Raw genomic sequence first — 22,477 nt, 5'->3', positions numbered from 1 at the left:
TTAATGACTGATGGTGGTTCACACTTTATTCATGGTGTTTTCCATAAAATGCTTGCCAAGTATGATGTTAACCATAGAATTTCATCACCTTATCATCCTCAGTCTAGTGGTCAAGTTGAACTTAGCAATAGAGAAATAAAATTAATTTTGCAAAAGACTTTTAATAGGTCCAGGAAGAATTGGTCTAAGAAATTGGATGATGCACTTTGAGCTTATAGAACAACATATAAAAATCCTATGGGTATGTCTCCTTATAAAATGGTTTATGGAAAAGATTGTCATTTGCCTCTTGAGTTAGAACATAAAGCATATTGGGCCATTAAAGAGCTCAACTATGATTTCAAACTTGCTGGTGAAAAGAGGTTATTTGATATTAGCTCTTTAGATGAATGGAGAACCCAAGATTACGAAAATGCAAAATCATTCAAAGAAAAATTTAAAAGATGGCATGAGAAAAGAATCCAAAATCGTGAGTTTAAAGTCAGAGAATATGTTCTTTTGTACAAGTCTCACTTCAAATTCTTTGCAGGAAAACTCCTCTCAAAATGGGAAGGCCCATATGCCATCGAGGAGGTTTATCGGTCTGGAGCCATCAAAATAAATAATGCCGAAGGTACTAACCCGAAGGTTGTCAATGGACAACGAATAAAACATTATATCTCAGGTATGCACATTAATGTTGAAACTAATATTATCCAAACTTTGACACCGGAAGAACACATGAAAGAGTCCTTCTAGAACACTCCAGAATCTTGAAAATAAGGAGGTACGTGATATGGTAAGTAAACGGACGAGAGACGGCAGAGCTTCCCGGGGTGGTCGTCGGTCAAGGCAGGGGCGAGGTTAAGCTCGGGGACGAGCTACTCCGGTGATGAGGCAAGTTAGCAGGAGGAGGCGGGCGCGCTCGGGTGCAGCAGATCGAGCAGCTCGATCGGGAGGCGGCGCTGGCTTCAGGTGGAGCTCTAGTTGGTGGGATAGGATCCCAAGGTGGGAGGAGGAGGAAGCTGCAGGCTTCGGTGGTGGGCTGGCGAGGGGGTCGAGGGAGATCGGGTGAGGCGCTGGTGGGGGCATTTTGGATCGAGGAAGATCCCGAGGAGAGGAGGTGAGTGGGCGGCGGCGGAGGAGGGATTGATGGGACAAACTTCCTAGGTTTTAGGGTTAGGCAAGTAGGTAGGTGGCTTATATATATATGGAAAAATAGGATTGAGGTTGGACACTCCGATCGGAATCGGGCGGTCGAGAAAAATAGGCTAGGGAGTCTAAATTAAAAAAACGGTGAAGTTTTGTAGACGTTTGGGGATGATCCGGACCCAACGGTGAAGACTCCCCACGTCGGGTTCGGGACAACTTCCGGACGCGCGCGAGGGGTTCGATGCACTGTGCAGAGAGGGGTTTCGGACCGTGCGATCGCATCAGACGGCTCCGGACGCGAAGAGGGCTAGGTGGATGGACTAGGTGGGCTGTGGCGAGGCTGAGAGGAGAGAAGATAGAGTGAGAGAGAGAGAGAGAGGGCCCGGCAGCAGTTTTCGGAGACCGAAAACGTTCGACGTTAGACCGACAGCGGTGCCGCTATAGTTATTCGTTGGGGCAACAAACGGACTCTGAATGCGATGAAATTTGACAGGCGGTCTACTCACAACATAACAACACCACACGCCAACTTTCATCCCATTTCGAGAACATTTTCCGGCCACTTATAGGATAATATTTCGGAGGTGCCGCGGGCGCGTGCAAGTGTGGTTGGGCTCAGAACGGACAACAGACGGAACTGGGGAACCCAGACGGATGCAAGTTTTGAAAACATGATGATGCAATGCACATGATGACATGATCAAATGCAACACACAAGAGAATGACAAGGCAACAACAACGAATAAGAGGAAGACACCTGGCACATCGGTCTCGGGGCGTCACACATGGGTAAAGCTGGTTTGAAAGAATTCCGGCGGAATCGAAAACTGTGTTATGGAGAGGTGGTCGGTCTCAGTGCAGATTTCAAGGGTGCAAAAGTTCCTCAAGTAATGGATGAGCCAGTGTACCTTTCCTCGAGACACCACAAGGTTGGCATGGATGAATTGGTACTTGAGATGTTCAAAGCATTTTCTAGGTTCGCTCCAGCTCGATTCAACAGAGGAGAAAGAGAGGCACGATTTTTCTTCCGTGAGAGGCATGGTTGTGCTTTCACGATAGGCACGGCCATGCCTCCTCGAAAACGAAAAAACACGTTTTTCTTCTTCCGCGAGAAGCATGGTTTTGCTTCCGCGAGAGGCACGGGTGTGCCTCTTTTCGAAAGGGAAAAAACCCATGCTTCCGGTTCGGTTTTTTGTCCGTTTTTTCGTGAAAAAGAGTTCGTCAAAACCTATCAACATGGGATCTAGTTTTAAAGATCTCGACGCGAGGAATCCAACAGTGAAAACGGTTCGAGATTTGGACACGCGGTTTAAGTGATAAAACATTTTGAATAAACGAATATACGAAAAAAAAAACTTCCAAGTGCGCCACTTGTCGCAACCTGAAAAGATGGAAGTGATTTTTGCAATGAGTACTCATTAACAAATGATTTCGGATTTCTTGGCCCAACCAGGCTACGTCAAGTTCGTGGTTGTGTGCCTGCGTTGGCCCATCAGGCCAACCTAATAACCAGTGCAAACTAGACTCCCTTTAGCATTTTCTAGCAGCGGTGAAAACGAGCGACACAGCAGACGCATAGGTATAAAAATCCTTGCTAACTGTTAGGCGCCGGCGCACCGGCCGAAATTTTTTGGCCGGTTGCCTCCCAGCCCTCGGATGTAGCAGCTTTTGTTCGTTGGATCTAGTCTCCCCCCTTCCCAAAAAAAACTGCATCGTCATCTACCCCACGCTCGCTCTCTCCTTTTTTTCTTCACTGAGCGAAACGCTACAACGCCGCCGCCGCCGCCACCGCCCCACCCCCTCGACTTGCAGCTTTTGTTCGTTGGATCTAGTCTCCGCCTCCAAAAAAAATTGCATCGTCATCTCCCCCACGCCCGCTCTCTCCTTTTTTCTTCACTGAGTGAAACGCTACAGCGCCGCCGCCACCGCCCCACCCCCTCGACTTGCAGCAGGGCATCTCGTACTTGCTGTCTGGCACCACCGCTCGTCGTGTGTTGTGTGTGCCACCATCGCAGCCCCCCTGGATGCAGCTTCCATGAACGCTATCGCCAAAAATCTCCGCCACACAGCTAGTCGTCGTGCTCGTCGCTGGTAACAGACCCCCCCTGCGCGCGGGTCGTGTCGGGCACTGGTAGTAACAGCCATTGCCGGTTCTAGGAAATCAGTTGGCCGGTTGTAGCACCCCCAGTAAATTGCCATGGCCATGGCAATCGCGGTCGTCTCCGGTCGTAGCAGCTTCCATGGCCGGTTCCAGCAAAAATGGATTGCCTGGTTGCAGCACTTGGTCGCCGTCATGGCTGCCGTTGAAAAAGGTCGTAACCCACACAAATACACGGTTCCAGCACTGTCATCTACAGTTGTAGCATCTGGAAAGCAGGTTGCAGCAAAACGCACATCGTCACCGGGCGCGATGCAGTGACTGGTCGCAGCGAAAACCCATGCCGATTGTAGCATCTGCTGATGTCGGTTGTAGCACAAAAGCCTTGCCAACCCACATCGCCGGCCAGGGCCGACGTGAGATGTGACCGGTCGCAGCAATCGCCATGCCGGTTGAAGCATCTGGTGTAGCCGTTTCCAGCAAAAACCACATCGCCGCCCGAGGCCGCCAGGGTCCTGCTGTGTCCGATAGTAGCAAAACACCGTGCCGGTTGTAGCACTTGCTGTGACTGGTTCTAGCATCGGCTGCTCTTCGGTTCCGGCGACCTCGTCGCCACCATCGTCGTTGTAGCACCGTTTCCCATCGTTACAGCTCGCCGCCCCGTGGTTGAAGCATCTATGGCCGCCGCCATTCCCCCGTCATCCAGATCCAGCATCTCGGTGCCATCCCCGCCGCATCTATTTGTGGCCGTACGCAGCACTATCGCCGCGCTGTTGCTGGTGGCCCGGCGCGCGCCCATCCCGTTGCTAATCCCTAGCACCACCCTCGTTGTTGCCCTGCCGTGCACGCTGAAGACGACCCCCGCGAGAGGATAATGTTGATTGTGCAAGAACTAATCATAGCCACGAATCGCTTTGCGATGGCAAGGCCCGCGCGTGACCGGCCCAATCTTCAGCCGGTCCGCCAGGTGGAAACGATTTCCAAAATCTTTTTCTCATAATCGAGGTATGGCCGCCGCCATATCTTGTCCACCGGAGTCCTCCGCCACCGAGTGGGTGGCCAAAGTTGTCTTTAAATAGCATAGATGACAATATAGACTCTATATTGACACTCCAACACTCTAGTTTATATTTTTTGTGTTTGCGGCAATTGTGTGATTAGTTTTGAACTTCGACCAATTCTATTACTGCCACTAGTTGCAACCTACCGTGGGTTTTGCTCTTACTTTTCGGTCTTGCTTGGTTTTACCCTTGTAGTATTTGTCTCATGACTCGCTGAAATGCCATTCTATCACGGCTCCGTGTTGTCAGCGTTGTTTGACCATCGTTTCGAACATTTTTGCTCCTCATTCGATACCCCTAGCCGTTCAGTCAGCGTTTTCCTCGCGTTAGCCAGGAGAAAAGAGAAGAGGCGGGAAGAAGGAACGGTGGGAGGGGGCGACACAAAGGAGTTGTGCAGGGGCATGGCGATGATATGGACGTCGGAGAGCTCGTCGCCGCCCGTCGTTGAGGTAATTTCCAGGTATTGTGCTTGTCAAATTTCTTCCTGTTTTTCTAAGGTTTGCTCGATTTCAGAATAAATTGTGGGGTTTTCATCAAATTGGGGAGACTTGTGGTCGGAGCCCGCCGCCCAGGGTTGCTGCCCCTGGCGGTGGTCACCGTATTTGACTCCAAGGCGGCGTGCGACTCCGTCTCTGTGTGACTCCGTCTCTGTTAACCAATCTCACCCACACGGTGGGCGCCTCCTTTCTTTTATTAATGATATTATAATTGATGCTACGAGTTGTTGCAAGTTCATGAGACAGACATGCATGCTGGACATGCATGCGACCGGCTCCAGGTTCAAATTTGTATGACACATGTTCCAACCGAATCAACACTAGGATTTTGCGTGAGAAAAAAACATAACATAATAGTAGGATAATACACGACAATGGCTGCAAATGCAGTCCAACAAGAATCTTTTTTTTAAAAGTGGAAAAACCCTCGCATGTGCATCGAGTGATGCCCACACCCCTACAAGAAGCATAGTTGAAAATAAATTTGCATGATCTTAAATTTTGCTACATCATTACAAAATTAAGATTCATATAACGTTTACCCGCACTGTCATAGCTTCCAAACTCAACGTTAAGCAAGATACTATCAAAATTAAACACTAGAAAATAAATATAGGAGTCCATGGTATGGTCTTCAATGAGCCTCCAAGCTAGACATGAAGAAGGCTGGCCAATCAATCTCGAAAGGCACGACGGTCTGTTCTTTAAGGTTGCCAGACGTGGCCGTGACCACATCAATTGTCCCTGTTTCGAGATTGACAATGCGCATGAAACTGCGTCGGTCAGTGACAAGCAGCGCCGCACTCTTCTCGCCCAGATACATGTAGAGTGTTTCGATGGTCCGCGGGGGTTTGTGCTTGAGCTCGATGACCTCAGTGTGTAGCACGTCAGCAAGGCCATTGCCACGCCCCTCGTCATCCTGACGATGGGTAAAGATGTGTAGCCGGAGGAAATTTTTATGCATGAAAATCAGTGATACGTCGCCATCAGTTGCGACGCTAAGTACCGGCGCATGGGTAAAGCTGGTTTGAAAGAATTCCGGCGGAATCGAAAACTGTGTTATGGAGAGGTGGCCAGTCTCAATGTCAAGTTCAAGGGTGCCAAAGTTCCCCGAGTAATGGATGAGCCAGTGTACCTTTCCTCGAGACACCACGTGGTTGGCATGGATGAACCGGTACTTGAGATGTTCAAAGCATTTTCTAGGTTCGCTCCAGCTCGACTCAGCGGAGGAGAAAGAGAAGATTTTGTAAGGTCCCCCGGAATACTCCACCATGATGACTATCACTTTGAAGAATGTTTTGTACCTCGGCAATGGTTTTTGCCGTTGTTGTCCCTTGGGACAGTGGTCTGTGTCGGTTAGAATGGCGCACTGAGCATTGCTCATGGTAGAGGCCACCTCGTGTAGCGGAGGTAGTTTGTCCCATGTGCCGGCTAGAGGGTTGCATACGGCCAGACGAATTTGTCGCCGTTCAATCATATCAGTGCAGTCGGGGCGTGTGCGGAGAAAGACGAGAAGGAGGCCGGAGCGCGAGGCGAGTGGAACTGCGTCGTGGAACAAGTCATCGGCGGTGGGGAAGAAGGAGCCAAGCGAGCGGCGCCAAGGGCCCAGCGGCGATCGCGGCACCGGGACGAAAGCCGTCGTTCTGTATATCCACGTGTCATGAAAGAAGCCGAGGAGAGAACACGGGTGGCGCGCACCCTCCGGCCAGCGGCGGCGGAGAAACGAGGGGTCGGCCACGAGGGCTCGAAACCGTTTGCACGACACGGCGCAGCGGAAGAGCGTGGCGACGTCGTCCGCGACGCGCGCCAGGATATTGAGAACGACGTCGTTCGGGAGCGTGGCCGTCCTCTTCGTCTTCTTCTTCTTCTTCTTCTTCCTCTGCCTTCTCTTCTTCCGCGGGGCGACGCGAGCGACGTCCTTCATGCAATCGGATGAGAGATACGCCGGAGATTGGTTTCTGGAGCCTGGCGTGTACGCATTACCTTTGTATGTTGATGATGATCAAGCCTGTTGCTCCTTCAGAGTCCAGGTCGGTTCAGTTTAGTTTTTCCTTCAGATTCCAGTTCAGTTTAGTTCACGCCTGCTTGTTTTGCAAATAAAAGGGAATTCTTTCCCTATTTTAACGCTCTTTGGTGTCAAATAGGCGCCACAATGCACAGGCGACCCATCGAGCGTGCCAGCCCATATACAAAACAGAACGCATGTTACAGTTTTGGGAACCTTCGAGTTTTTATTTCTCATGATATTTCTTTCACTATTTTATTTCTTCATTTTTTTCTGTTTCTTTTTTCTTTTCTTATCTTATTTTTGGATGTCCGAATTAAAGAAATAATGTCCATACTTTCAATAAAATTATGGAAAAAGCTTCCAATGAACCGGCCAATCTTTCTCGCTACATCCGTCGTTCGCACGGCCGTCAGATCGCGACCCATTTGGTCCACTAGATTGTGAGGGCGCGCGACTCACATGAAGACTTCGTGCACGTGCCTGGTCCATACTACCTAGGCCAACCCTATTCAGTGCAAATAAATTCCGCAACATTAGTCATGTTGCAAAACTTGCTCCCCCGACATCGCCTATGTTGCATGAATGTGGAGGCAAAAAAATCCTGCAACATTAGCTTTGTTGCATAAAAGTGGAGATAAGTTTTTTTGCAACATCACCACAGTTGCAAAGTTTTTTGCAAAAATACTATTGTTGCAAAAGTTACATCACGTCTCCGCACAAAGTCTTTCTTTCAGCAACAACCAACTTGTTGTAATTCCTGAAGTCGCACGATAATGCTTTAGTGGTTTGCAACAGAGTCGTTGTTGCAGAGGGATGAACGTAACAACCAGCTTGTTGCAATTTGTGACAATCATGTGGGGAGATCTAACGGCGTGAGAGGTGGTCGATCTTTCCCGAACTTCAACCAGCGGACGCGTAGCACGGCCCTTGTTTCTGCAACACCGCATTTGTTGCAGAAGGGATGTAGAGAACGTGGGTGGTACATTGGATGGCCAGCAGCGCGTCCATACAACAGCCAGCCTGGCGGCGGATGTTTTTAGGCCGACGCGTCGCGCAGCCCTATAATTATTCCGTTTTGAAAAGATATCCAGCTTTTACAAAAAAGTTCAAGCTTCCAAAAAATGTTCAATTTTTTTAATTCTATTCGTGGTTTCAGGAAATGTTGTAATTTTTGAAAAATGTCTGGAATTTCAAATTTTGTTTGTGTTTACAAAAAGAGATACCTTTGAAAAAAATAACTATTTAAAAAAATCATGTTTATGAAAAAATCGCAATTTTTAAAAATATTCTGGATCACAAAAAATAATATCGAAAAACAATCTCTGTTTTCCCCAAAAGATCACATATTTAAAAATGTACGGCAATTTTCAGAAACTTGTTTCAAATTTTTTAAAATTGTTTACTTCCGACAATGTCATGTATTTGGAAAAATATTGATGTTTCTCAAAAAGTGTTTTGAAATAAGATTCAGTTTTTGAAAATAAGTGTTTGGGTGTTCATGTGAAAAAGCGAATGAAAAAGCTACAGTACACTACAGCTACAATATGCCAACCAGATCACTACAGTAATCGGGTCGCTACATTACGCGCTAGCTTAGAGGGGAGTGCCCTATGCGTTCGGCCAACTATTTGACGCATTAAGCATCAAATAGGTGTTCCCAAATTGAAGAACCTGACACGTGCTATGTACAGACGTAGGCTGCGTCTAGTTTCTGTCTGGCCATGAGCTAAACGGTGGGATGGTACGATAGAAATAAAAACATGGCGTACGATCTGTTCTAAGTTGTTTGGTTTCTATGCGAATTATTATAAATCTTTACTTTACTAATAAAGCAGCGATTGCTTCTGGTTGTACGTCGTCAGCATTTTTGCAAAATAGTCCCTCTGTTTCTTTGAAATAAACTCACAGTCCCTGTTTAAGTGGCACTCCGGAAAAGGTTTTATTTTTACCTAAACACCCTCGCATTTGTTAAAAATTATGCCCACGACCCTATCTCTTATTGGACTGGCTCACCACCGTGCATCTTGCCGCTTATCATGTCGTTCTGCACCGTGGGGCATGCGCCGCCGGCGCCGCGGTGGGCGTCCGCGCTGAGGCGGGGCACCGGCTGGAGCACGCCGTGCACTCGACGGACACCGGAGCGAAGCGTGTTTGAGGCGCGAGAGGTAGGAGGCTGGATCTCGGCGCGGCTCCTCTTCACACACAGCCCATCCGCCGCCCCGCTGCCACGAACAGCCCAGCCGCGGAGAGGTGTGAGATCAGGGGCGGGGAGGGAGGAGCGAGCTTACGGCTTTGTCCTCGGTCGTGGATGCGTAGACGAACAGGAGGCAAGCGTTCGTCTCCTTCGGTCTCGACGGTTGTCTGCACCGCCCCGCTCGCAGAGATCATAGGCAACAGAGATGCATTAGGCCGGGTGGTGAAGTGGGCCATTGAGCTAGCTCCCCACAACATCCTCTACCAGCCATGCACCGCCATCAAGTCCCAAGCAATGGCCGACTTCCTCGTCGACTGGGCCGAGACTCAGTACCTGCTGCCAGCGCTGGACTCCACCCATTGGCGGATGCACTTTGATGGCTCGAAGATGCGCACCAGTCTGGGAGCAGGCATCGTCTTCACCTCTCCCAAGGGCAACAAGCTCAGATACACGCTGCAAATTCACTTTGCCACCTCCAATAATGTGGCCGAGTACGAGGCACTCATCCACGGGCTCCGACTGGCAAAGAGATCGGAATCTGTCGAGTGCTGTGCTATGGTGACTCGGACTTGGTGGTCCAGTAGTCGTCTGGCGACTGGGACGCCAAGGATGCGAACATGGCGAGCTACTGCTTCCTCGTCCAGCAGATCAATGGATACTTTGACAGGTGCGAGTTCCTTCACGTGCCACGGGCCGACAACGAGCAAGTTGATGCTCTAGCATGGATCGGCTCCACCCGGTAAGCAATACCAGCCGGCGTCTCCCTCCAGTGCCTCCGCAAGCCGTCTATCAAGCCTTCGCCAGGATCAGAGTCCATCTTTGTGTCGGCTGTCCCCAGAATAGTCGGATCCGGCTCGGGTGTTGCAGCAGTCGGCTCGGGGAATTCCGCAGGCGGCTCGAGGACTGCAGCAGTCGCACCCGGCCCGGGGACTTTAGAGCCTAGTCCAGGGGCTGCGGCAGTCGGCCCGGGGACTTCAATAACGCAGCAAGCGGCGACCGACTCCAACCCTCCACCTCCCAACCCAACCGCCCTGATACCGGTGGCCGTGATGATAGTGGTCCAAGCACGATCATGGGCACAACCCATCCTCAACTTCCTGGCGAGCGGAGAGCTACCAGCCGACGAGATCTTGGCCCGACAGGTGCAACGCCGAGCAGCAACATACACGATAGTGAACAGAGAGCTTGCCAGACGTCGCGTGACTGGCGTCTTTGAGCGTTGCGTAGAGCCAGAGAAAGGCAAGGCAATACTCCGAGACATCCACCAGGGCGAGTGCGGCCACCATGCGGCCTCCAGATCCCTTGTTGCCAAAGCTTTCCGTCATGGATTCTTCTGGCCGACTGCTTTGGACGACGCCAAGGATTTGGTCAAGAAGTTCAAAGGGTGCAACAATTCAGCTCCAAGCAACACCTGTCGGCTTCTGCACTCAAGACCACCCCCTCACTTGGCCATTCACCGTTTGGGGGCTAGACATGGTGGGCCCATTCAAGATAGCATGCGGCGGCATGACCCATCTGCTTGTCGCCGTGGACAAATTCACCAAGTGGATTGAAGCAAAGCCAATCAAGAAGCTGAATGATCCGACTGTTATGACCTTCATCGCAGATATCACCGTCCAGTATGGCATACTGCACATTATCATCACCGACAATGGCACAAACTTTGCCAAAGGCGCCTTGGCCCGTTTCTGCGCGACGCAGGGCATCCGACTGGACTTAGCGTCTGTTGCCCATCCGCAAACGGCCAAGTCGAGCAAGCAAACGACCTTATCTTGTCCGGCATCAAGCCCTGACTAGTCGAGCTGCTGGAGCGCTTGGCCAGCTGTTGGATTGAAGAGTTGCCGACTGTCCTTTGGAGTCTCCGAACCACGTCGAACAAAGCAACCGGCTTCACTCCTTTCTTCCTCGTGTATGGGGCCGAGGCCGTCATCCCAACAGACATTGCGTTTGACTCACCTCGCGTCACCGTGTACATGGAGGCGGAGGCAAAGGGGGCGCGAGAAGATGACATCGACCTGCTGGAAGAGGGTCGGCTGCTGGCACTCAGCCGGTCCGCCATCTACCAGATGGGCCTACGCCGCTACCACAGCCGGAAGGTCGGCCCACGATCCTTCCCAGAGGGGGACTGTCGGTGTCAAAACCGGCGGATCTCGGGTAGGGGGTCCCGAACTATGTGTCTAAGGCAGATGGTAACAGGAGGCAGGGGACACGATGTTTTACCCAGGTTCGGGCCCTCTTGATGGAGGTAAAACCCTACGTCCTGCTTGATTATTCTTGATAATATGAGTAGTACAAGAGTTGATCTACCACGAGATCAGAGAGGCTAAACCCTAGAAGCTAGCCTATGGTATGATTGTATGTTGTCCTACGGACTAAACCCTCCGGTTTATATAGGCACCAGAGGGGGCTAGGGTTACACAGAGTCGGTTACAAGGAAGGAGATCTACATATCCGTATTGCCAAGCTTGCCGTCCACGCCAAGGAGAGTCCCATCCGGACACGGGACGAAGTCTTCAATCTTGTATCTTCATAGTCCCACAGTCCGGCCAAAGGATATAATCCGGCTGTTTGGATACCCCCTAATCCAGGACTCCCTCAGTAGCCCCTGAACCAGGCTTCAATGACGATAAGTCTGGCACGCAGATTGTCTTCGGCATTGCAAGACGGGTTCCTCCTCCGAATACTTCATAGAAGATCTTGAACACGAGGATCGTGTCCGGCTCTGCAAAATAAGTTCCACATACCACCATAGAGGGAATAATATTTACACAAATCTAATCTGCTGACGTACCCCGGAGTGTGACATCACACCACAGCCAGGTCTTTATTCGAATCTTTTTCCATAACCTATCTCAGCGTGTTTCGCGAGGCGGTTTCCTTGGCACGTCTTGTCGAAGCAGAGATCGTGTCCCCTTATTACGGGATTCCCATCAATACGGACATGGGTAACCCAACCGCGCCATCAATTACGGCGCTTGGGGGATAAGCAAGTTTTACCAGGCTGGTGGGGGCGCATAGTTTCATCCGCCCTTATAACGGAATAAGGTTTCACCTTTTTCTACCCACGCCTTCTTCTCCGTGCTCATCCATTCTCGCGCACTCGAGCTCCAGCGCCCAAGTCCACATCCTTCTCCTCAACTCTCTCCAAACATGTCCGGAGCGGGAGGCAAGTGGATGGTCTCCTCCATCACGGAGGGACACATCAAAAAACCATATGGGGCCGAATACTTAGCCGCGGATATCGCGCACAGGCTGCCAGCCGCGGGGCAGATCGTCCATACCCCGGAACCTCACGAAAGGGTGGTTTTCCTCCCCCACTTCGTCCGCGGACTGGGGTTTCCCCTCCATCCATTCGTCTGCGACCTTATATTCTATTACGGGCTGGACTTTCATGATCTGGCCCCGAATTTCATCCTCAACATCTCGGCGTTCATCGTCGTGTGCGAGGCCTTTCTCCGCATCCGGCCCCACTTCGGCCTATGGCTGAAGACCTTCAATATCAAGCCAAAGGTAGTAGGCGGCCAACAAGCGGAATGCGGCGGAGCCATGGTGGGCAAAATGCCCAACGTTACATGGCTCGAGGGCTCCTTCATGGAGACCATAAAGGGGTGGCAATCGGGGTGGTTCTACATCACCGAGCCGCGCGACACCAACTGGGTGGCGGCCCCCGAGTTTCGATCCGGAATCCCCACGCGGCTCACTTCCTGGAAGGAGAAGGGCCTGTCCTGGGGTTCATCGGTGGAGCTGGACGGACTACAGAAGTGTATCCGGAACATGATAAGAAAGAAACTTAAGCTTGTCAACATAGTCCAGGTCATGCTCTTCTGTCGGATCCTCCTGTGTCAACAACGGGCTTTCAACTTATGGGAGTTCGACCCGGCCCAGCACCAGACTCTACGCGAGCTCTTCGACACGACGCATAAGGACGTCTGGAAGGTGTTGTTCAAGGGCACTGAGGTCCCTCCTTCTCTTACCAAGGACCGCAGGCTAAGCGCGAAGCGCCCTGTGAATCCGGTAAGTTCTGTACATCTGGTAGGGTATTTATTTCCCATAGCTTAACCATGTGCGGGGTCTGAGCTCCCATGCCTTTGATTGGACTGGGTGGAGACATCGGAGGAGATTAACTGTCCGGCCCCTCTGCCTGAAGACCCTACGGACGCTCTCCTGACGGAGATGCGGACTCCGGCTCCTTATGAGGTGCCGGAGAAGACCAAGAAGAAGGCAAAGGGAACCCGAAAGAGTTCCCGGTGCCAGGTGGTATCGGACTCATCGTCCGATAACTCCGAGATGCACTCCTCCCGTGAAAACGAGGAGGGGGAAGATGAAGACTCTCCCCCTCCAGCCGGGGGAGACAAGAAAAGGAAGGCCGAAGGGTCCAAGAAGGGAAGGACTCTCCTTCCGGACTGTTCCACCACCGCCGCCGACGGCAAAGACGAGTGGTTACTCAGGGCTAAGCCCCTGGCGAAGTCATAAGTATTCGGATACCAGAGTAACTCATAGCATACTCTTGTTGCACTGCTTCTCCTAACGTCGAATATGATTATGCAGTCCGCCCCGAGCCCGTATCGACGTATCCTCGTCGGACGGTTCCTTGGACTCGTCGGATATGGATAGTGATACACTTCCAACCGCCTCCTCTCCTCGCCCTACGGATGATGTCAAGCTACTGTCTCAAGGGGCACCGAGCCGGGGGGAGACAGTTCCGGAGGCGCCTCAAGGCGACCTTTCGGACTCCAGGCGTGAAGGGAGCAAGACTCCCAAGGGCTCAAGTTCGGCCCCCAGCTGAACGCCGCGCCGGAACCTCCAGTGGTTCCGGACTCCGGCAGGCGGCCCCCTTCCAAGAGGGGCAAGCCGCCCGTGCGGGTGACCTCTGTCCATCCAGAGGCACCGGACAACCTGCTGGGAGCGCTTCACGGTGCTTCCATCGATGAAGAGCATCGCACTATTATGAGTGCGGTGATCAAGAAGGTCCAGTCCGCCAAGAGTGGACTAACTAAAGCCTGTGCCAGCTTTCTAACAGGCTTTGAGGTAAGTATTTAAAATATAGGAAAATATTATCGCATAGACAGTAGCCGAATAGAGGATCGACTAATATCTGCAGGAGTCTAATATAATTATGTCTGTATGCGTATGCAGGCTTCGCTGCTGACCTCTGCCGCACTGACTGCGGAGGTCGCTGCACTGAGGCAGAGCCTCGAGCGGTCCGAGAAAGAGCTCGGTCTTGCCAAGAGGCAGCTCGAGGAGAACAAAGGTAAGTAATGCCTTGTCCATATATATATACATATATATACACATATATATATATATAATGATAGGATCATCATGGATGTGCCAGGGGCCACGGCCGAAGTGGCGACCCTGAAGCAAGCGCTGTCCGAGGCCGAAAACAACGCGGCCAGGGAGCGCACCGAGCGGGAAAAACAAGAGGCACGGGTGGGCGAGGTGCAGCAAGAGCTCCAGGCTCTCGTGAAGAAGCACGAGGCTTTGGAGCTTGACTCGAAGACGCGAGAGTCCGAGCTTGCCGCGGCCCTCGAGAGCACAAAGCATGCCAAGGCTGAAGCCCAAAAGTCCCTCCAGGAAATTGAGGCAGTGAGGAAGATAGCGGCGGGTAAGGCCTTCAATATGCAAAGCAAGCATGTGAAAGTAAATTACTTGTTACTTACCCGAGTCCGGAGCTCTCCAGGAGCATTCGCAGATTTGCCCCGCAGCGTGTCGGATGCCACGAAGTATTACCAGGCCGAGGAGGGAAGCTCGACGGAGAAGTTGTTCTGGTCTCAGTATACTAGGACCGAACACCCGATGCCTATGAGCGACTAGCTGAAGCAACTGGTTGAGCTGCACAAGGCGGCCGAACAGGCCATGAGGGGCCTTATAGTCCGGATGTGGCCCGGCGACTCCCTTCCCAATAGCTACTTCGGCCTGGTGAGGCGGCTTGTGGATGCCTGCCCACGGCTGGAGGTCATAAAGCGGTCCATCTGCATCGAAGGTGCACGCCGGGCCTTTGCCCGTGCGAAGGTGCACTAGGCCAAGATGGACGCCGAGAAGCTGGTGAAGGAGGGGCCGCCGCAGGGCAAGGAGCATCACCACCCTGAGATGTATTATGAGGGTGTCCTGAAGGGTGCCCGTCTTGTGGCGGACGAGTGTGCGAAGGATGTAATTTTTGAATGAACTTGCTCGTGTGATCCTGTATTATGAAAACTTGTTCATATGCGCTATGCAACGCTTGTTTGAATTTAAAATATTACCTTCTGTGCGACTGTTTATTAAATCTGAGAGATGGCTAGTCATCGGCTTCTACCCCCATGCCACGAGTGCTGGGGTGTTCGGGATGAATCTGAGCACTCTTGTTCCCATTGTTGGGTCCTTCGAGGGAGGTGCTCAGCACAACGAACAAGGCAATCGGACTATAATGCTTTATCACTCTCACTTAAGCCGGACAAAGGAGTCGGTTTTGTATTCGGAGAGGTCTCGAACAGCGACCAGCTCTCACCTTATCATGACAGTCAGTTTTAGCTTTCTCTACTGAGGTGCTTGCCCAGATGAACTGGGGCACAATCGCAGTAGTTCTCCCAGTGCTACCTTAGCCGATATAGCGGAACATAAGGTACCAAAACATGGGAGCCGGGCAAACCCAACTATTGACCCAAGACATGATTTGGAACTGATGCATATAATGCTATAAGTTCGGGGTGCCGCACTGTCGAAAGTGTTCGGACTTCTCACACCGTATTATGGGGTACGCTTAAGCCCCTGTCGTATTGGTCGTACCAGAGTGTACGGGTGCTGAATGTCATAAATGAACATATATATATATAAAGAAAGAATAAAGAATGCGGTAATAGTCTAGTGCTATGCATTGTTTATTCAAAAAGGTGCATCGAAGCGGAACGATACAAGTAGTGCGATAAGTAAAAAGTAGGACTATTTGACATGTCCCCTCCAAGGGCAACCTGAGGAATGGTATTTAAAGCAAGTATTTCACTCGTTATCAGAGACCACCTGGGAGTTCCGTGGTGCGACGTAGCTCTCTGCCTCCTTGGTTGTTGCATCGTGTGTCCGGCAATCGTACTGCTGGACGGGGTTTCTAGAGATTAAAGTCCTGAAAGAGAGAAAAATAACAAAGCGGGAAGCCCCTAGTGCGGTTGAGCCGCGTCTTGGCCGAACTGGTGGATTGCCTTAAGAGGCTGCTTTGCGCTTCTGCTGCGAGGGCCGCGGTGTGCTCCTCCGTGCGGAGAGAGCGCTCTGTGTTTCCATTAACTGTGGTGACCCCCCAAGGTCCTGGCATCTTGAGCTTGAGATATGCATAGTGCGGTACCGTGTTGAATCTCGCAAATGCGGTTCGCCCGAGCAGTGCATGATAGCCGCTGCGGAACGGGACTATATCGAAGATTAACTCCTCGCTTCGGAAGTTATCCGGGGATCCGAATACCACTTCCAGTGTGACTAAGCCTGTGAAATGGGCCTCTACACCTGGTATGATGCCTTTGAAGGTCGTTTTTGTGGGTTTGATCCTTGAGGGGTCTATACCCATTTTGCGCACTGTGTCCTAATATAGCAGGTTCAGGCTGCTGCCGCCGTCCATAAGGACTCGAGTGAGGTGAAATCCGTCGATGATTGGGTCTAGGACCAGTGCGGCGAATCCGCCATGACGGATACTAGTGGGATGGTCCCTGCGATCGAAGGTGATCGGACAGGAGGACCATGGGTTGAACTTTGGGGCGACTGGCTCCAACGCATATACATTCCTTAATGCACGCTTCCGCTCCCTCTTGGGGATGTGGGTTGCGTATATCATGTTCACCGTCCGCACTTGTGGGGGGAACCTCTTCTGCCCTTCGGTGTTCGGCTGCTGGGGCTCCTCCTCGTCATCGCTATGTAGCCCCTTATCTTTGTTTTCGGCGTTTAACTTGCCGGCCTGCTTGAACACCCAACATTCCTTGTTGGTGTGGTTGGCTGGCTTGTCGGGGGTGCCATGTATTTTGCACGAGCGATCGAGTATACGGTACAAACTGGATGGGCCCGGAGTTCTTCTTTTGAATGGCTTTTCCGCTGACCGGGTTTAGAGCCTCTGAATCTGGCATTGACTGCCGTATCCTCGGTATTGTCGCTATTGATGCGGTGCTTATGTTTGTTGTGACGTGACCTGCCATTGCTATCCTTGGTATCTAAAGTCCTGTGGTTCTTTGATATGTTATTGCTGTGAGCCAGCCAGCTGTCTTCTCCCGTGCAAAAGCAGGTCATGAGTATCGTGAGGGCTGCCATGTATTTCGGCTTTTCCTGGCCAAGGTGCCGGGCGAGCCACTCGTCGCAGATGTTGTGCTTAAAAGCTGCTAGGGCCTCTGCATCCGGACAGTCGATGATTTGATTTTTCTTTGTCAGGAATCGTGTCCAGAATTGCCTGGCCGATTCCTATGGCTGCTGAATTGTGTGGCTCAAGTCATCGGCATCTGGTGGTCGCACATAAGTGCCCTGGAAGTTGTCGAGGAATGTAGCTTCCAGATCTTCCGAACAGCCAATGGATTCTGCTGGCAGGCTGTTGAGCCAATGCCGAGCTGGTCCTTTGAGCTTGAGTGGGAGGTATTTGATAGTGTGTAGATCGTCACCGCGGGCCATGTGGATGTGCAGGAGGAAGTCCTCGATCCATACCGCAGGATCTATTGTGCCGTCGTATGATTCGATATTTACAGGTTTGAAACCCTCTGGGATTTGGTGATCCATTACTTCGTCTGTGAAGCATATGGAGTGTGCGGCGCCTCTGTAGTGGGCTATGTCGCGACGCAGCTCGAATGAGTCTTGTCTGCTGTGTTCGGCCCGGCCGGATTTACTTTTACTGTATCCGATGTGACGGTTATCGTCTTGCATAGTGGCGCGCCCTCGTGATCCGTAGATTGATCTTGCGTGTTTTGCTTTGTCCTCCAATACGTCTCGCAGGTCTAGCGTGTTTCCCCCTGCCTTGTCATTTTTATTTGCGTGGCGTCGGGGTGCGGGCTGAGTTTTTGGCTGAAATGCCTCTCTGTCGCGGCCACGAGGTGGCCGATCAGCCGCGTCATATGCTGGAGATGTAGGTTTTAATGCTTCCTCCTCCAGTCGTGGTAGCAACCTGCGCTTTGGGTAACTCTTGGAGGGGCGTTCGAGTTCATATTCCTCGGCCACAAGGACTTCAGTCCATCTGTCAGCTAGCAAATCTTGATCAGCTTGAAGCTGCTGCTGCTTTTTCTTAAGGCTATTTGCCGTGGCTATAAGCCAGCGCTTGAAGCGCTCTTGCTCCGCGGGATCCTCCGGCACGGCAAATTCGTCGTCGTCGAGGCTTGCCTCGTCTTCGGAGGGAGGCATGTAATTATCATCCTCCGCCTCTCCATCTGCCGCTCTCTCGGGAGGGCTGGCTTCTCCATCCTCCTGCTCTAAATCTTGCTGGAGGGGATTATTGTCGTCTTCGCACAGTCCGGAGTGCTATTATCTCCTGTGCCGGTGTCACTGCTTTTTCTTTGGCGAGACTTAGAGCGGCGCCGCTAACGTCGGCGCTTGGGTTGCTTCTTGGAGGGGTCATCCTCCACTGTCTCGTCGCTATTACCTTCTTTGGGGGTGTCCACCATGTATGTATCATATGATGAGGTGGCTGTCCAGTGCCCCGTGGGCAGTGGTTCCTCTTCATCTCCCACATCTTCGTCCATACCATCGATGTCTTCGGAGTCGAAGTCGAGCATGTCGGTCAAATTGTCGACAGTGGCTACTAAGTGGGTGGTGTGTGGGCGGCGAATTTCTTCGTCATCCGCATCCCAATCCTGCCGAACATAGTTCGGCCAGGACTCTCCTGACAGGGAGAGAGACCTTAATGAGTTCAGTATGTCGCCGAAGGGAGAGTGCTGAAAGATATCCGTGAAGGTGAACTCCATGATCGGCGCCCAGTCGGATTCGATAGGCACGGGCGCAGGCGGTTCGGAGTCCGTGGCCGGGGAAGATCCGGCAGTTCGGCGTCACGGCTCCCGTGAAGGGTAAGGTCGATAATCGGCTCGATCACCGCTGAGAACATGACCTCCGTGGTGGGGTCTATCCACCCGTCCATGGATGGTGCAATTGGCTCCGAATTGAGGGTCGGAGCGGTTGCTGGTGCAGTCTCCTGAACACTCTCCGATGGTAGAGCTAAATCATGCTCATCGTGACCGTGCGGCGCACTCAGCAGGGGATCGAATCCGTCGAAGATCAAGTCTCCGCGGATGTCAGCCGTGTAGTTTAAGCTTCCAAACCTGACCTGGTGGCCAGGGGCGTAACTCTCGATCTGCTCCAGATGGCCAAGCGAGTTGGCCCGCAGTGCGAAGCCGCCGAATACAAAGATCTGTCCGGGGAGAAAAGTCTCACCCTGGACTGCATCGCTATCGATGATCGAAGGTGCCATCAAGCCTAAAGGTGATGACACAGAGGAACTCTCAATGAAAGAACCAATGTCGGTGTCAAAACCGGCGGATCTCGGGTAGGTGTCCCGAACTGTGCGTCTAAGGAGGATGGTAACAGGAGGCAGGGGACACGTTGTTTTACCCAGGTTCGGGCCCTCTTGATGGAGGTAAAACCCTACGTCCTGCTTGATTATTCTTGATAATATGAGTATTACAAGAGTTGATCTACCACGAGATCAGAAAGGCTAAACCCTAGAAGCTAGCCTATGATATGATTGTATGTTGTCCTACGGACTAAACCCTCCGGTTTATATAGGCACCGGAGGGGGCTAGGGTTACACAGAGTCGGTTACAAGGAAGGAGATCTACATATCCGTATTGCCAAGCTTGTCATCCACGCCAAGGAGAGTCCCATCTAGACACGGGACGAAGTCTTCAATATTGTATCTTCATAGTCCAACAGTCCGGCCGAAGGATATAATCCGGCTGTCCGGATACCCCCTAATCCAGGCCTCCCTCAGGGACCTTGTGCTCCGACTGATCCAGGGAACAGCCGGCCAGCACAAGCTCTCGACCCCTTGGGTAGCGACTCCTACTACCTCATCGACACGCAGAAGCCCAGGTCGCGCAAGAGGGACGATTCCGGCAAGGAAACAGAGCGTCCATGGAACGCAAATCTCCTCCGAAGATTTTACAGCTAATGCAGTATGTACCACACTACCTTTTGTATTAAGAGTAAAGACATCGGGTCCCTCAAGGAGCACTCGGGGGCTACCCTCTTTATCTATATGATAATATTATGCATGTGAATGTACTATTTCATTCCTCCGCCCGGCACCGAGTCTGACCAGTCTACCCGGGGGCTCGCCGCCTTGTCCTGTGTTGATGCCACCTTCAGTCAGACAAGTAGTGTGCCGAAATCTAAGCCCTCTCTTGCCTTAAGACGCAGCTTGCAGAGCGACTGTCCGGCTGGCAAGAGCTAAAGGCAGGAAACGGTGTCCACATGAAAAATGACTTAGGAAAAAAGATCAGCATAGGCCAAGTCGGCTCCTTGCCTCACCGTCTGGCTGCTAAGAAGCTGGCCGGCTTCTCACTTGACTTTCTACTTTCTAGGTAGCCGAAGTACTTGTCTATCCTAAACGGCCAAGTCCCTGACCCAGCCGCAGACCGCAGAGCGGCTGTCCGGCTGGCAGGGTGGCAGCGAAAGGAAGGTGGCAAAGGAAAAAGGCAAAAAGAGCAGAAAATCAAGACAAAGTTAGAACCCGGCAGAGCACAAACTTGTGTGAATAACTAATTTACATAGCAAAAGGCTCACAGCCCGCATTCAATAGAGTTTGAACGTACACCCCGAGCGGGTGGAATTGCATGAATTTAACTAGTTCAATAGATTACAAGAATAGGAAAGCAAGAAAGCTAAAGTGGCCGCCTAGGCCAGAGGAGCAGCAGGCGGATGCGGCGAGTCGGTAGAGGCTGAGGCGCCGGATGATGGAGCGGCCAATTGGTGGGTCTCAGCCTAGTCGGCACCGGTAGCAGTCAACGCGGCTACTCGCGGCTCGCTGGTCGAGGCTTGATCGGGCCGAGGCCGGCTGTCTGCTCCGTCATCCGGTGCGACGTCTTCGCTGTCCTCGTCCTCGCCCTCGTTGCTGGAAGTGATCTCCTCCACCGAGTCCTCCCCATCCTTCGCATTCAGCCCGGACCAGTTGGGCGGCACTTTAGCGCCCTCCTCGTCCAGCTCGGGGATGAAGACGGTGGTGTTGGCGTACTCGGCGATCAGCGCCACGCGTTGGGTGAGCGCACGGCCCACCACTGCCAGCTCCGGTCCGTCCTTCTGCTGGAAGGTGGCCAGCTGGGCCAGATCCAACCCCAGATACCAGGCCTTGACGAACTCCATGGCCGTCCGAGCACCCGCCTAAGCCGCGGCACCCTTCCAGGCCTCGAAGCGCCCGACTGCTATCTCCAGCTAGTCGGCAGTCCGACTGGGGGTGCGTGGGTCCTGAGCGTCTGGCCAGAGGGCGGCCAGCACCTGTGACCCGGCGCGCTGCAGGCGGCGGAGCATCCGATGAGCCGGCTGCAGGCGCGTCTTGACGGCCAGAAACTGCTCGCCGAGATTCCGGGGCGCATTGAGCGCAATGTCCATGCCCAACCTCCTTCGTTGGTCGCGCCGCGCCTCGATGGCCTGGCTGACAGCGACGGAGTGACCGGGAAAGAACTCTGCGCAAGAAGAAGACCAAAAAATTAGAAGACAGAGGCCAGCTCCGACAGTAGTCGGCGGCTGTTCGAAATAAGAAGTAACTTATTGTCGATCATATCCTCAATCTCACCGTAGCCGTCGGACAGGAATTTCTCCTTCTTGGCCCAGTTCAAGCGTTGAGTCTCGAACTCAGCCTTGAGGAGGCCTTCACTCTCCTTCAACTTCTGGAGCTCCACCTTGTGCCGCTCTGGCTGGGCCGCCAGCACCTTGGTCAGGCGGTCGCACTACTGAACCGCCTGGCTGCGCTCTTGCTCCTTGGTGTGGAGCGCGGACTCAACCTCGCCCAAGCGCTTCCGCAGATCTGCGGCGGCCTTTGCAAGGACAAGAAAGAAAGCATCAACACTAATCAAAAACAAGTAGTTGCCGGGAGATCCGGCCCGACTGCTTAGCAGTCCGCCCGAATCTCGGGGGCTACACCCAGCAGGTGCACTGACACGCCCCTGTGAGAAAGAAGATGAAATGATTACTCCGGCTTTGATTCAGGTCGGTGCTCCGCTTGGCCAGCTCCTGGTTCTGGGAGTTGTGGGCGGCCACGCGGAGGTAGTGGTAGTCCTGCAACAAAGACAACAGAAGAAAAAACAAGTCAGCACTCGGAACTCACCTTGATGTTCCGAGCCACCTGCTCAGTAGCCGGCCCGGAACTCGGGGGCTACACCCAGTGGGTGCGCTGGCGCGCCCCCACGGAAGATTGCGAGAATTCAAAAACAAAGAGCAAATGACGTACCCAGACAGCCGTGCGTGTTGCCAAGAACTCCTGCATGGATTGCTGGAGGGTGGCGCCCTGTGTTTTGAACTGGGCCAACACGTCCTGCATAGCCACATTCAGGACACCTGTGCCGCCCCCAG

At 52.4% G+C, this 22,477-nt stretch overlaps 1 pseudogene; it reads left to right on the top strand.

Annotated features, from left to right (window-relative positions):
* Window positions 1-9,606: 9,606 nt before the first annotated feature.
* Window positions 9,607-20,810, top strand: LOC147992281 (uncharacterized; annotated as a pseudogene).
* The last annotated feature ends 1,667 nt before the right edge of the window (window positions 20,811-22,477 follow it).

This window comes from Triticum urartu, chromosome 1A, assembly GCF_056163025.1.
Source record: "Triticum urartu cultivar PI428250 chromosome 1A, HENAU_Tu73, whole genome shotgun sequence".
Lineage (NCBI taxonomy): Eukaryota > Viridiplantae > Streptophyta > Magnoliopsida > Poales > Poaceae > Triticum > Triticum urartu.
This window is presented reverse-complemented; position numbering and strand designations above follow the sequence as displayed.